We start from the raw sequence: 13989 nt of genomic DNA on the forward strand, positions 1-13989 counted from the left end.
CTTTCGTGTCAAATATTGCATAAAAATAAAATAAATTGCATGTTTCTTTTTTTTTTTTTTTGCAAATAAAATGGCCTGCATTAAATATATTTACTTACAGAGCGCCAATTTCTCGTACAGTGACTTAAACGGGAATTAGCCTCATATCTTAGGACGTTGTACTGAGGTACAGCTTAGGGCTTAATATTATAGCCGTATATTATAAGCTACATTTTAGAGCTTGAAACTTATAAATTTATTATTATTGGTGGAAGGAAGAGGTCTTAAGGGCTGCATAGATCTAAATCAGGCCCCTTAGCTTCGTTCGATACGCCAATACTCCCGTAAATCGAAGGAAATTCTAGTAAAATGGCGTTGTTTTATCATTCTTTTGATTAATTAATATTGTAGAATTGGGAACAAGGTGTGGTTCTCTACTGTACTTGATCCATATTTCTGTGTACTTGCTCTTCAATTCTACAGATGTTTGACCTAATCTGCGTAGGTGACACCCAACAATGTCAATCATACGTTCATATTAGCGGCTAATTTCCTATAAGTTGTAAAATCGTGCAAAAAAATACAACCTTGAGGCGTGAGAATTAAAACAAATGCTCGAGATTCTTCTATGAAAAAAACAAAATTCTCTATAGAAATACATTAATATTTTAAACCTATTTTCGAATTTATAAAGAAATATTAAATATATTTTAAATATCTAAAGACCTTTTTATGCATCAGTTCAATGGCCTTTTTTTTCAAAGTTTCCAATCGTTACATAATTAGAATTATCTATCCTCGTTGCTAGGCAACAGACAGACATTTTTATTTATCAACAATTTATCCACGTGTTCAATACTATAAATAAACATTTTCCCGGATAAAAAACTGATAATATTAACCTAAGAGTTACAGATTTTAACGAAATTTCCTCTAGTTTATTATCTTAACAATTCGTGTTAAATGTTCGAAAATTAAGATTGCAGCCCCAAGCAATTGCCCCCTTTTTTTGCCCATTGTTCAACTGTTAAAATCTATATTAATTAAACAAAATATTCCTATATTATGATGACAGATCCCGTGCTATCGACATTACTAAAATACGTTCATATAAAGTAACCAATTACGAACTACTTGGACAGAAATTGCTTAAAACTTCATTCGTTTTTACGTATAGAATAATGTTTAAATTATTAATTTAGGTAATTCATAAATATTTAATGAATTTTTAACGTATAAACATGGAGCGACTTCTGTTTTCTGGAGCTCATATTTAATTTAATAAAATTTCGAAACGTCAAGAAGTAGATATAAAACTGTCAAAAACTTATGTACCGTGCATAAATGATTAGAAAGTTCCGTATTTCTAGTAAAACTAAACTTTAATATTGCATTAGTTGTTTATTTAAATGAGTATAATTACACGATTATAATCCTGTCAGGCCTTATCGCACCGTGACCCAATTGAGTTATTCGACCCGGGCTTCGGTAATTAATGTGTTTAAATACAAAAATATTTAAGAAAAATACTATTTAAATAACAAAAAAGACTTATTTGATTGCATTTTTAAGGTTACATTAAGGAAGAAAGCTTCATTTTTGGTCCAATCTTGGGATCTCAATATGGGGACAATCACGGCATCCCTCGACTTGTAAGTTATTCTCTGGCTTAATAATCGATAATAGTTTATATATAATGAAATTTTATATCAATTCTTCAACATTTTAATAAAGAAATTTCTTAATTTTAATACTAATTCCACTTCTTTCGTTCATTGATTAAGCTCCAGACATAGACTAAAATTATTGTTTTATTATTTTCAAATGCAATTTATATATATATATATATATTATTTATATAAAAACATTTTGTAGGGCAGTTTTAAAATGGTTTAACCTATTGATTTTTCTACCTTAGCAACTAAAACATTAATATTTAAAGATTTACTACGAAGCTACTGTTTATTGTTTTGTGAGGTGTTTTCATAAACAACGTGATATAATTCCAATTGGTGTTGTTTTTATGTTTTTATTTTTTTTAAAGTGAGATTCATTACACTATTCCCTAATGAATATAATCTGTTTTGATTGTATATGTTAATGAATAATCATTTAATGAATATTATAACATGGCTATCGGAAATTAGCAGCTGTTTTATAGCTTCCAGTACCAGGAGGTTGTTCCAATTATAGTTAGTTCTGTTGTATCCGCATATAGGTCAGGGAAAAGGCGGAATTTCCAAAATTATTATTTAAAAAAATACACTAAAACTACTACTAAATTGAATATATTTTATATTTCTAAAAATTTAATTAAATACTTTTAATACAGAGTAAAAAATTTCATACGTTTACGACATTGAAAACTATACAATATTACATTCAAATGCATCATTGTTAACATTAATTATTGCTTAAAGCGTAATATTATAATCAAAATAAATAAATTATTTATCAAATATAATATAAATCTAATATAAATATAACATTCATAATGATAATGTGCTCAAAATTCATAACATTGCCACGTAAACGAAGTTTAAAGGTATACAGCATCATCATCCGTTCGTATACTTTGAGATGCTGAAGATGGCCACAGAATAACCAAAAATGTTAATAAATAATAAATAATTGAGGAAATTAATTATTGAATTATTCTTTTAATTTTATACGGCAAAAGAATTTCAAATAATTCAACCATTTTTCTGAGCTGCTTTGGTCTTTTAAGATTACAACACGGTGCCAAGTTTCATACATTTCCATTGTAAATAATATATATATATATATATATAAAAACAATAATTTAAACTGAAAGAATATAAAATTATACAACAAAAACTGAATGATTCTGTTCTAGAAATGCTGTGGAATTTTCTCGAATCGGAAATTTAGGATTATTCTGCGTATTGTTTTCATCATTCTTCTGTGCCATGAACATCATCATCGCCGAAGTCGCCGTTGTGGCTAAAGATGCTAAAACAAAGGACGAGAGCGACATCAAAGGATTTTTCGGATCTCCGTAGTTATTTAATATCAAAGCATCAGTCGAACAGCAGCTGACGGGCCTGGATTGATCGTTAGGTATCGATCTATTATCCACATCATCAATCTTATTGGTTTGAGAAACGGTTTCGGATTGGTTGACGGATTCTTGCGTAGGAGAATCGAACTGAAATTTCGATCCGAATTTTTCAGAAAGGATGTTTCTAGAATTTCGATTTTTTCTGTAACAGCAAGCCCAGAAGATTAAACTCGTAACACCGAAGAGAAATGCCCCGATTATTGTAAAGATAAAAACGTCTTCCACCGACATTATGAATTTACTCGTAAGCACGTTTTCTCTGTGATTTCCAGCTGTTAAAGGTCATAAAAACAGATAAATATATGCATTTACAAGCCTAAATTTTTAATAAATTTACATAAATATCATTTATAAAACGATTCTAAAGTCTAAAATTTCTGAATGTGTTGTATGTCACACATACAACTTATTCTGTTTATATCTAAATTAAATCTGGAAAATGCTTATTTTAATAATTAAATTACATTTTAAATTATAAAGATAAATCATAATTGATGCTGAATTTATTTATCTAACAAACTGTATTAGCTTAATATACTTAAAGTAAATTATAATAATTACGATGGAGTTCTTTAACACGAATTATCTGTATAGAGTTTTATAAGGTGTGGAATAGAGAAAATGCAACTTACCAGCTTTACTATTTTGGAAAACTGAATATAATTAGTAAAAATAGAGATTGAATGACCAATAACGGATATAGGAGGAGATATACAGGATATATTGTAATGCTCTACTAATTAATTTTTGATGTCAAGGTTTGAATGATATTCTAATTAGTAAAAATCTTCTGATTAAACTCTGCAGATAATAAATACCTAAACTCGTTTATTACGAAATTAAATATATATATTGCAAAATTATTTTCAATTTATTGTTATTTATATAGCTTCATATTTCATATAGTATAGTACAGTATTTATAAAACATGGTTAATGTTACCTTAGGTAGCCAAGATGGCGGCTTGTCTCTGATTCCAGCAAGGAAACAGTGGGGCGCACGTTCTAACCTAACCTAACCTATTCTAATAAATTACCATAATTATTAGCAATCAAATTGTTAGAATAGGTTAGGTTAGAACGTGCGTCTCACTGTTTTCTTGCTGGAATTAGAGACGAGCCGCCATCTTGGCTACCTAAGGTAAATATTACATTTATGTATACATAAATTACTTAATGTGTTAAGTAACAATAGTTAGAGTGTATTGAAAATCGTGTGTAATTTTTTTTTTAGTTATAACAACTTATAATATTAAAAAAAATAAATTAATTTAATATAATTCTGCGAATAGTTTTAATCTGGCAATATTAAACGTGATCGTAATATATTTAAATACGATTGGATTTATTATAATAACGTTGAAAGAAATGAATAATTTATATTTATTAATGAAGATTAATTTTAACACATCCGTCTGTCAACAGATCGCATCATTGGCCTTTCTACAATTGTTTTTAATTATAGAAAATTTTTTTGCATTCTTGTATCAAAATTTCTATCATTTTCTTTGTTTCAAGCATAATTTCATTGTTAAATTTATCTTTTATTTTGTCATCAATAAAACTATAGCAGTTTGCATTCATTCATCATTCATTTCCAACCTAGTAACGTTATTCCTCTCAATCTTATGCCTGACGTAAATGGAAACGTTGTTCATTATTCTATAATTATACACGGAAGAAATACAAGCGTATAAGTTATATCTGTGTAGAGAATATCTTTATTTATTACGTAAAAATTAATATAAATTCATTACTAAACCATTTAGATCCCATAATTTGTACCGTGTATAAGTTCTGTATGGGAATAGTATGAGTTGAGACAGCATTCTGGTGAGAGTCCGCAGAGGGGGGTAAATAGGACACTCGCCCTCCCCTGGGATCGTGTAAAAAATTCCATAAATTATAATCGTAGAAGTGATTGACACATGTAACGTTATACCCTTTGATGCAATATTGTATTATTTAATTTTATTATATTATACTGTATATGGAAAAATAAACATTATTATTATTCTTCTTTCTCAAAAGATGTCGCCACTGAACACAACCAACGGCGGAAAAACAATATATATTACCTAAGTTACCATTAAATTAATACTGTTTAACATTGACACGTCGTTAGTAATGCAACTCAGTCGTATATTCCAAGGGGTATTACAAGCATATATTATCCCTGTTCACACTCGAGGCCCCTAAAAGTGCTACTATGGTATATACACAAACAATCAGTTACGAACTGATTGTAAAGGTGTATACTCAGTTTTTCTTAACTTTTTAACATTTAAACGTTTCTCTCTTTCTACTCTAAAGATACTAAAATAGTATTTTTCCAAACCCATCATTGATTAGGCCAGACACACAACATCGGAATCGATCAACTCATAGTGATTTCTGAGTGGATCCGAACTCTAATGCCCACCAGTGGCCGATTAGATAACACCAACGAACACTGGTAGTTGATCACGGATTCGCGCCTGACCTAGAGGTCTACAATTTTTTCAGTCTAATTATTAGACTAATGTACATTACAGAAACAGATATTGGTTAATATTACCTATGGTTCCAAAATGGCGGCTCGTCTCTGATTCCAGCAAACAGAAGGAAGGAAACAGTGGGGCGCACATTCTAACCTAACCTAACCTATTCTAATAATTTGGTTGGTAATAATTGTGGTAGTTTATTAGAATAGGTTAGAACGTGCGTCCCCACTGTTTCCTTTCTTCTGGCTGCTGGAATCAGAGACGAGCCGCCATTTTGGAACCATAGATAACATTAACCCAGATATTCTTATATATTAAATATTTTACACAATTTATTAAATTTTGTTTTAAAAAAGCAATACAGGTATAACACGGTAGTCAGGTTCCGAAAAAGTGTCGTGTTATGTGAATTTCGTGCTGTACAAAACAAAAGACTTACGCAAAACATAGGGTTACGTTCCAGAAATTACAGAGTATCGTCATCTTCCGAACTTTTTTGTCGATCTTAATCAGAAATATCAGCAACATCTTTAATTATTTATTGATTGCTCCAGGTGGTGGCTTTTGTTCAATCGAGGACCGATTTTTTCCAGAATTTGTATTCGAATACCGAATTGTTCAAGTACCGAGATACCGCCGTATTCGTTCGTCATTTTTTTGCGAATGGTTACTTACCTAAGGTTAAAGTAAATCTGACGAAAGGCACCAAAGAAATTGAAAATTTTAATATTGTGAAATCCATGGACAAATTTGAGGTAACACGCATTGTACTGCAATGCGACACGTCGACGTTTTCTAAGTGGGATACTCTGAGGAAGACTTTCTGTGGGAACTGGTCTCTATTTACATGTAAAATATGTGGAAAAAATCCACAAAATTCCACGTGGCAAGTCTATTGGTGAGACGTAAACCACGATCTTAGTGAACTCGCACAACTTCACGTTCAGTGGTTAGTGTTACCTATACTGGCATACCATGAATGAGTACAGTCGGATGTCCAAGGCAATTTAAAGTGGAATACCCGGAATCGAATCCAAGCGAGCAACCTCAGGAATTTCTTCTAAAATGGTTCGTTCCTCACCATCCAGCTGTTCCATTGTAGATCTGGCCGTGATGAGCATGGGGGAAAAATGGCTTTGTTAGTGGATACGGGCCAAAAAAAAAGGTTTTAAAACATATCATAAATGAAAAGTACAACCTAACTTTATTTTTATTTTAATTACAAAAGAAAACGTCTGTGGACAGAAGATTTCCGCCCCAAAAGAACAAAACTACAGAGTAAAAAGAGAAATAAACAAACATTTAAAAGTTATTCTTTTCTCTCTCGTATGGAAGATTAATATGAAAGTTATTGCGTAGTCGCTTATCCTCCGAAGAGCCGTTTGAATCTTTTTGCTTGACCATAAGAAATAAATCTCAAAGAGCCGGGGGGAAATGCTATCCGGGAGGACTTTTTAAAGGTAACTGGCTCCTATTTAGGCGTTATAAACGTGGAAAAAACCCGGAAAACCCCACGTCCTGGCGAGATGCGAACCCACGGCTGAACTACCAGTGGCATTTTTACGACTTTATTACTTAAAAATTAAATACTCAACAATAAAGATGTGGAAAGTAACAATTGAAAATTTGCAGAAAAACATTTATTAATTGTCAATTAATGCGGAAATTTCAACAGAAAAATTAAATAGAAATAACCGATTTCCTATTGTATTGGTGCAAGAGATATGGCAGAAAAGAAATCATCAGATGAATTCACTTATCAGAATCAAAATAAACAGGATCCTACGCCTTCCAATGAAGGATTACATCTCGAAGCCACGGGTACTATAATTGGAATAACTTTTAAAGATGGAGTCATCTTAGGAGCGGACACGACAAATGTCAATAGAGCAACAATAAAAAATAAAATCTGTTCCAAAATTAATTATTTGAATCCTTACATTCAATGCTGCGGATCAGGGATTAGAGAAGATATTGAGGTTATCACAAGGATTATTTCATATCATGTAGAGTCGTTACGACTAGAAACTGGAAAAAAGGTACCAGTAGTTAGTGCTAATAATTTACTGAAACGAATTTTATATAATTATAATGGAAAATTGGGAGTTTCTTTGATTCTTGGTGGAGTCGATGATGAAGGACCGAGTATTTATGTAATCAATTTTGACGGATCATCTTTGAAAACATCATACGCCGCTTTGGGTAGTGGATCTTTCTTTGCTCTTGGAACGTTGAAAAAGACGTGGAAACCCGACATTGAACTGGAAGAAGGAAAAAGATTAGTCAGAGATGCCATTATTTCCGGTATTTCAAATAATCAACATTCAGGAATAAGAATTGATTTGTGTATTATAACAAAAGATGGAACTCAGTATTTTCGTCCATACAATTTGACCTAAAAAAAAAAAAATTAATTTCATGAGAATTGCATTAGATTATGATATTCTCTAATTTTTAATAAATGTATGAATATAATTTCTTTTTTAATTTTTGGCTCTTTTCTCTCTGTGGGCACTAACAGGTAAGAAGGCCTTTTTAACAGGCCCGTTACGGGTTCAGCCAGGACCGCAATGGAGCGGGTGGTGAGCAACGAGGCCGACATATAAACTTCTGAAATTTTGCAGGGAGGTTTGTGTATTAGGGACACGGATGCTATTAAATTTTGGTACTTAAAGGTCGAGGGATTGAAGAGATAATGGGGATCGTGTGTATCTCCAGTAGGGCCGGACTTAATGACGATTTTACTCGTTATTGGCATTTACAATTTTTATATATATAAAACTAATCCCTACTCTCAAAATTAAGCTTTTTTTTTGCCATTTTATAATAGTTAAAAATATAAAAAGTTTTAAAAATAAAATATGATAACAGATGGCGCCACTAAAATTTTAAATGTTGCCAGGAAAGTTGAGCAACTCGTTGCTGGTTTATTCTTTAATCTCTTTCCTGTGAGTTGCACTCACTTCTCTACTCTAAAATCAATTATAAAGCTGTAACAATATACATACAATTGTATTTTTGATATTTTAGTATAAGAATAATATTATATAATTTATTACAGATATTTTTATCACAAAATTATTAAAATATATTCATGTTTATTCTCCGGGAATCAGTGACAATATTACTATGAAGACATTACATATGCTAAACAATTCATCATTTTGCTTGTCATGAATGATTAACTTATTCTATATAATCTATATTCATAATGTTATTTAATAAATCATTAATAATAATTGATTTTTCGTTGATTAATTATGATTTTTTAAGCTTTTTTTTAACTTTTAACGTATAAAATCCTGTACAAATATTACGTTAACAGTTACGAATAACTGGATATTAAATATTTTATAAAAGAAAATAGAATTATTGCAAAATGATCTTTAAATATTTAGTGTGATTTTTACCATTTCCTTTAACAGAAACTTTCATAATGATTCTTACGACAGTCGACTACGAAAAAACAAAAACACCCATTTCCTTCGTTTTAGGGTTGGTTTGGCATTGAGCCAGTCCCACCTGTTGCTCAGGTATGAACAGTAACAGGTAGAAATAACGTCATAAGCAGAGAGGCAACCATCATTGTCTGTCCTTCTCTGGAAAGTGAAAGCTTTACCTGTGTTTGTAATTAACAGTAGAACCAATCGATGGATAACAGGTAAAATACATTTATTACCTTTACCTTCAATTTTGAATATTTTGTTTCTTTACATCTGTAAGAAAGTATTAATTAAGTAAAGTTAAATCGTAATACTGTAGACGTGTAAGTGTAAACTGATACACTGTATTTGATTAATAGAGACTGGTAATACTATTTTATAAAGCAAATCGATCATATTTTACTTTTATAAAGCTTAATGAATCTAAGTAGAGGTAAAAGCGTAATTTTAATTGAATTTATTTGTTATAGAATAGCTTTATGTAGCTGAAAATTTCTTAATTATATTTTTATATACATTTCGAAAATACTATAAACTCAGTAGTTTAATTTTATTGCGGAAGGAGACGTCCATGTAACAATTTAAATTTCGTCAGAATGACATTAAAATATTGTATATAGAGAAGGTTACAAACTTTGAAACGACCCAATAACACCTATTGTTTGGATTACAATAACTATTATACTTTTCTATGTCATAATGATAGTTTCTAGCTTATCATTAACTGAATTTAAGAATTATACGGATTGCTACCTAATTATAAAATGCCTAAATTCTCATTTGATCAAGTTAGTATGTTGAGTATGCTTCACTGTGAATTATCTATAATACACTTAGATCTATCAAATAATTATATTAATTTATTTATTGATTAATTGAGGATAAGGCTGTTATGTAAGGAAAAAGAGCCTTATTGAATAAGGCCCTTTTCCTACGTGAGCTTCCTGGTTATAAACGTTAAAACACGAATAGGGGGTTCATTAACCTTGTTAGTGAAGTATTACTGTCAATTCTGCATTTCCTGATCTAATTACTATTAAATAACACTAATCATTCTTTTTAAAAATATCGATAGTTTCTCTTGGAAACAGGCTACTGACATTGCGTGAAATGAATGTCGCGCTTGCTAAAATATTCAAAAAGTACAAACTTTAACAAGTCTGTAGATGATATTAATTATAAATTTCAGTTTAATTCGACTAAAATAATTCATTTTGCCACAATTAAAATAGACTAAAAGTCCGTTTTTTAATCGCAAAATGTATTATTATTGCGCCAATTAAACAGCGACTGTATGAAATAATAAGCGTGAAATTATTTAATTTATCGTGAAAAATATAATTATTACGAAGAATAACTTTTATTTTAAGTTAATAATATATTAGTAGGTATATATTTTTTTGAAATTTTAAAACATTTTGATGAATTATTTATACACGATTTAAAATAAATATAGGAAAAAGACCGGTTTAAACTGTTTTCAGATTTATAACCATGCAAATATATTATTTGTTATAAGTGTGTTGCCTATTTATATAAACTGGTATAAAGTATTTGTCAATACCTTTATATAAATACTTTTATAATGTAAATTATTACATTTAAAAATGGGCTAAAGATCTTTAAAAAATTCTCTTAAAAAATATATTGTAACATGAATTCTAGAAAAGTGAATAGTAATGCCATTTTTTAATTAATTAATTTTACTCTAAATCATCAATAAAATGTACATAATATAATTGTACGTGTATAAATAACATATAAATAAATCACACAATTGAAAATAATAATAATTTATTCAGAAAAATACATAAGATATTAAATAATATACCCAGTAGGGGAAGGTGGGACTTTAAGGTTTGAAAAGTCATAAGATGGCAACCACTTTAATGAGAACAATAATTTTTTTATTATCAGCAACTACAACATTTGATAATATATAATACAAAATTTAATATTTTAAAATTACATGTAAATGCACCATCTTGTCCCACCCATGGGGTAAAGATGGGGATATTATTTTTATATACAAGAAGGACAAATTAAAATGGTTAAACTGTCGTTTTCTTCAATATTGGCACAAGAACGGTGTCCCCATTTATCACAACTCTCTGTAGATGCAGAGTATAACCCTCCTCAATACAGGCATTCTGTGTCATTTCTCTCTTGTTTCTTGTTAGGCCTACCCTTGCTGATGCCTGTAACTATTGATTTTACGGAATTTCTTTCGGTAAACAAAAGACCGTTTTCCTGGGGGTGCCGAAACTGCTGTTGATTGTTTTTGTTGTTCCACCAGCTGCTGCTTGTACGTTTTATCTGTTAGGATTGCTGTTTTTCGATTTTTTTTTCTTGGCTCTAACATGCGGAATTGGCATTGTTTCTATGGGGGGAGACTTGAGTAAAAACTGAATGAGTAGGCCTACCTGTAGTGGTGTAATCAGTGATCGTTTCTGCACCCAGATTAGGCATACCTCCGTCTTCGTGGTTATATAACTTTACAGTTTAAATTAAAATAAAATAAAATTTTCATACTCGTAAAATTTGAAACCAAGTAAACGTGTAGTAGTTTAATTAGGTTATGTTAATTTACGCATATATTCTTTGGCCTTGTTCCTTAAGCGTGATTTTAACACGAATTTATGCAGAAATATTGCCAAAATCTCGTTTCGTATGATAATACATCTGCCTTCCACAACATGGAATCCGAAAATAGGACTAGTATAGTTCACTAGGACATATCTTCTAACTTTAATGAATAATTCAAATTTTATACTTCAAGAATATTTAATAATATCTGAAAGAAATGTAATAAATTTTAAAAAAGATATCGTTTTAACCGGATAAATAAACGATTATTCAAATCATTCATTAGTAACAGGGTAAGAATCCTATTACAAGGAGGAACACATATACTGTATTAGCTTACATTTTGACCTAACTATAATTTATTACCGAAGATAAAATTAACAAAACTTCTTAATTCTCTCATTTAAATCTATACTAAATCCAGTAACACCTGTCTAAAACGGAACGGTTGATTCCGGTTTATTCACGTTTTACTGTATTATTCATTCATTACGTTAAAAATAATCTAAATATTTTAATATATATTGTTTTTTTATGTGTTAAATAACACGAAGGACGTCTTTTGTCTGTCATTCTAACGTCAAACTTGTTTTCCTTTAGGTAGACATAATTTATTAAAGGTTGAAAAGGTGGAATAACACAAAATGATGACCTTCCCTAGGACTTCGAGACGTTACTTTGACTTGGGAGTTGTTTCTTGTTCGGTAGGTGGATTGTTTTTTAGTATTGGAGTCATACTAGTTGTCATCGGATCGTCTCCGCAAGAACCAGAAGCATTGTGGATAGCTGGAATTGTTCTGCTATTATTTGGAGGAATGTTGTTTTTCTTGGGAATCGGTTCGATTGGTTTGTATTTGGCTATGGAAGACAAAAGGCGGAAGACCGAAACTCGTAACGCAGATCGGCAATATGCAGCTAGTTTGAAAGGCTCCAGTGAGTTAATTATAGCGGAAAAACCTTAGAAAAATGTACTTTCAAGCATGGTTAAACGCTTATGGCTTATAAAAGCTATCAATACAATAATAAGAATAGCATGCCAGAAGTTCGCTCGAATAAATAAAACTTCTGGTTATATCGATGTAACCATTAAGATGAAGATGCAACAGTTATTGGCCTTGAAATTTAATTCTTATATATTTAAATATTAATGATAAAGAGAATAATCATTAATAAGGCTTTTAATATTTAAAAAAAAAACTCAATAATTTCGTTATAATTATTCAATAAATTCCCATTTATACAGTTTGAAGAGACCTTGAACTGTAAAGCGGTTATGGTGGTCAAACAATTTTCTATAATGTTAATTGTTATTAATCCTGTTTTATGATTCAACTGTCACATATATTTTTTAGTATATTTTTTTATAAATAATAGTATACGAATATATAATTGTTGTGTAAAAATTTACATATGTTTTCTTATGTATGTGCTTATAATATTAGTTTAATCGTTATTACAAATTGAAGCATTACAAATGTTACTGTATTGCCGTTTATTAAATTTTACTATAATAATGTTTTAATTTTCGAATATATATTTAAATGGTTATGAAAATTTTAAAAAAGTATTCAGTAAATTAATCCTGATAAATGACACTTATCTCACTAAAAAGACTGTTTAAAAAACTAGATTCTACTGCTGGGACAATGGTGCTCAACCCGTCTACCATGAAAGAGGTGCCACAAAATTTAAAAATGCAAATTTTTTGTGTACTTTTTAAACATAACTTGTACATTTTTCTATGTAGAAAAATGCGGTTTCATTATAATTGTAAAGACTTTTTGATATCAAGTAGTCTCTCGTCGGTGTGTACCAAAAATTGTGCACCACTAGCTGAAATCACTGAGCTACTTAGTTAATTCACTATTATTTTTCACTCTTTCTGCCTGTGGGCACTAAAAAAGGCATCTTTCAGGCCCGTCGATAGTCCGAGGAAAGAGGGCCCTCATCACATGACTTAATTTTTAAATATATTTTTATAGTTTTAGAATTTTAAATTTTCATTTTAAATGAGAATATTTACTTGTATGTGTACAATAAGTAATATAATATAGTTGGTTAAAGTGTACCTAGGTAACCCCAATGGCGGTACTTCTGACTGTTCGTGCTCCCGAAGGACTCCTCCCGGAGGGGAGCCGCCGACTGTTTAACGTCACTAGTTATTGATTCACGGTAGTTCTTGAACAAAAGAAAAAAAGGAAACGTCTACTAAAAATATGGCTAACCTAATCTAACCTAATTTAACCGAAGTGCCACCATTGGGGTTACCTAGATACACTTTAACCGAATAGTTCATGTAATTTTTTATTCAATTTTTAAAAAGTATGTATTCGTGTGAGGGGAAGCGTATCAAATTGATACTGATATGAAACAGTGTGAGACATTTAAATAAAAATTAAAGCGGAAGAATCAACTTC

At 30.4% G+C, this 13989-nt stretch overlaps 1 pseudogene; it reads left to right on the forward strand.

Annotated features, from left to right (window-relative positions):
- The first annotated feature begins 7133 nt into the window (after nucleotides 1-7133).
- On the forward strand, nucleotides 7134-7996 carry LOC136970954 (proteasome subunit beta type-7 pseudogene; annotated as a pseudogene).
- Nucleotides 7997-13989: the final 5993 nt, after the last annotated feature.

This window comes from Centruroides vittatus, unplaced genomic scaffold (genome assembly GCF_030686945.1).
Source record: "Centruroides vittatus isolate TY-2023 unplaced genomic scaffold, ASM3068694v2 contig_2226, whole genome shotgun sequence".
NCBI classification, from domain to species: Eukaryota; Metazoa; Arthropoda; class Arachnida; order Scorpiones; family Buthidae; genus Centruroides; species Centruroides vittatus.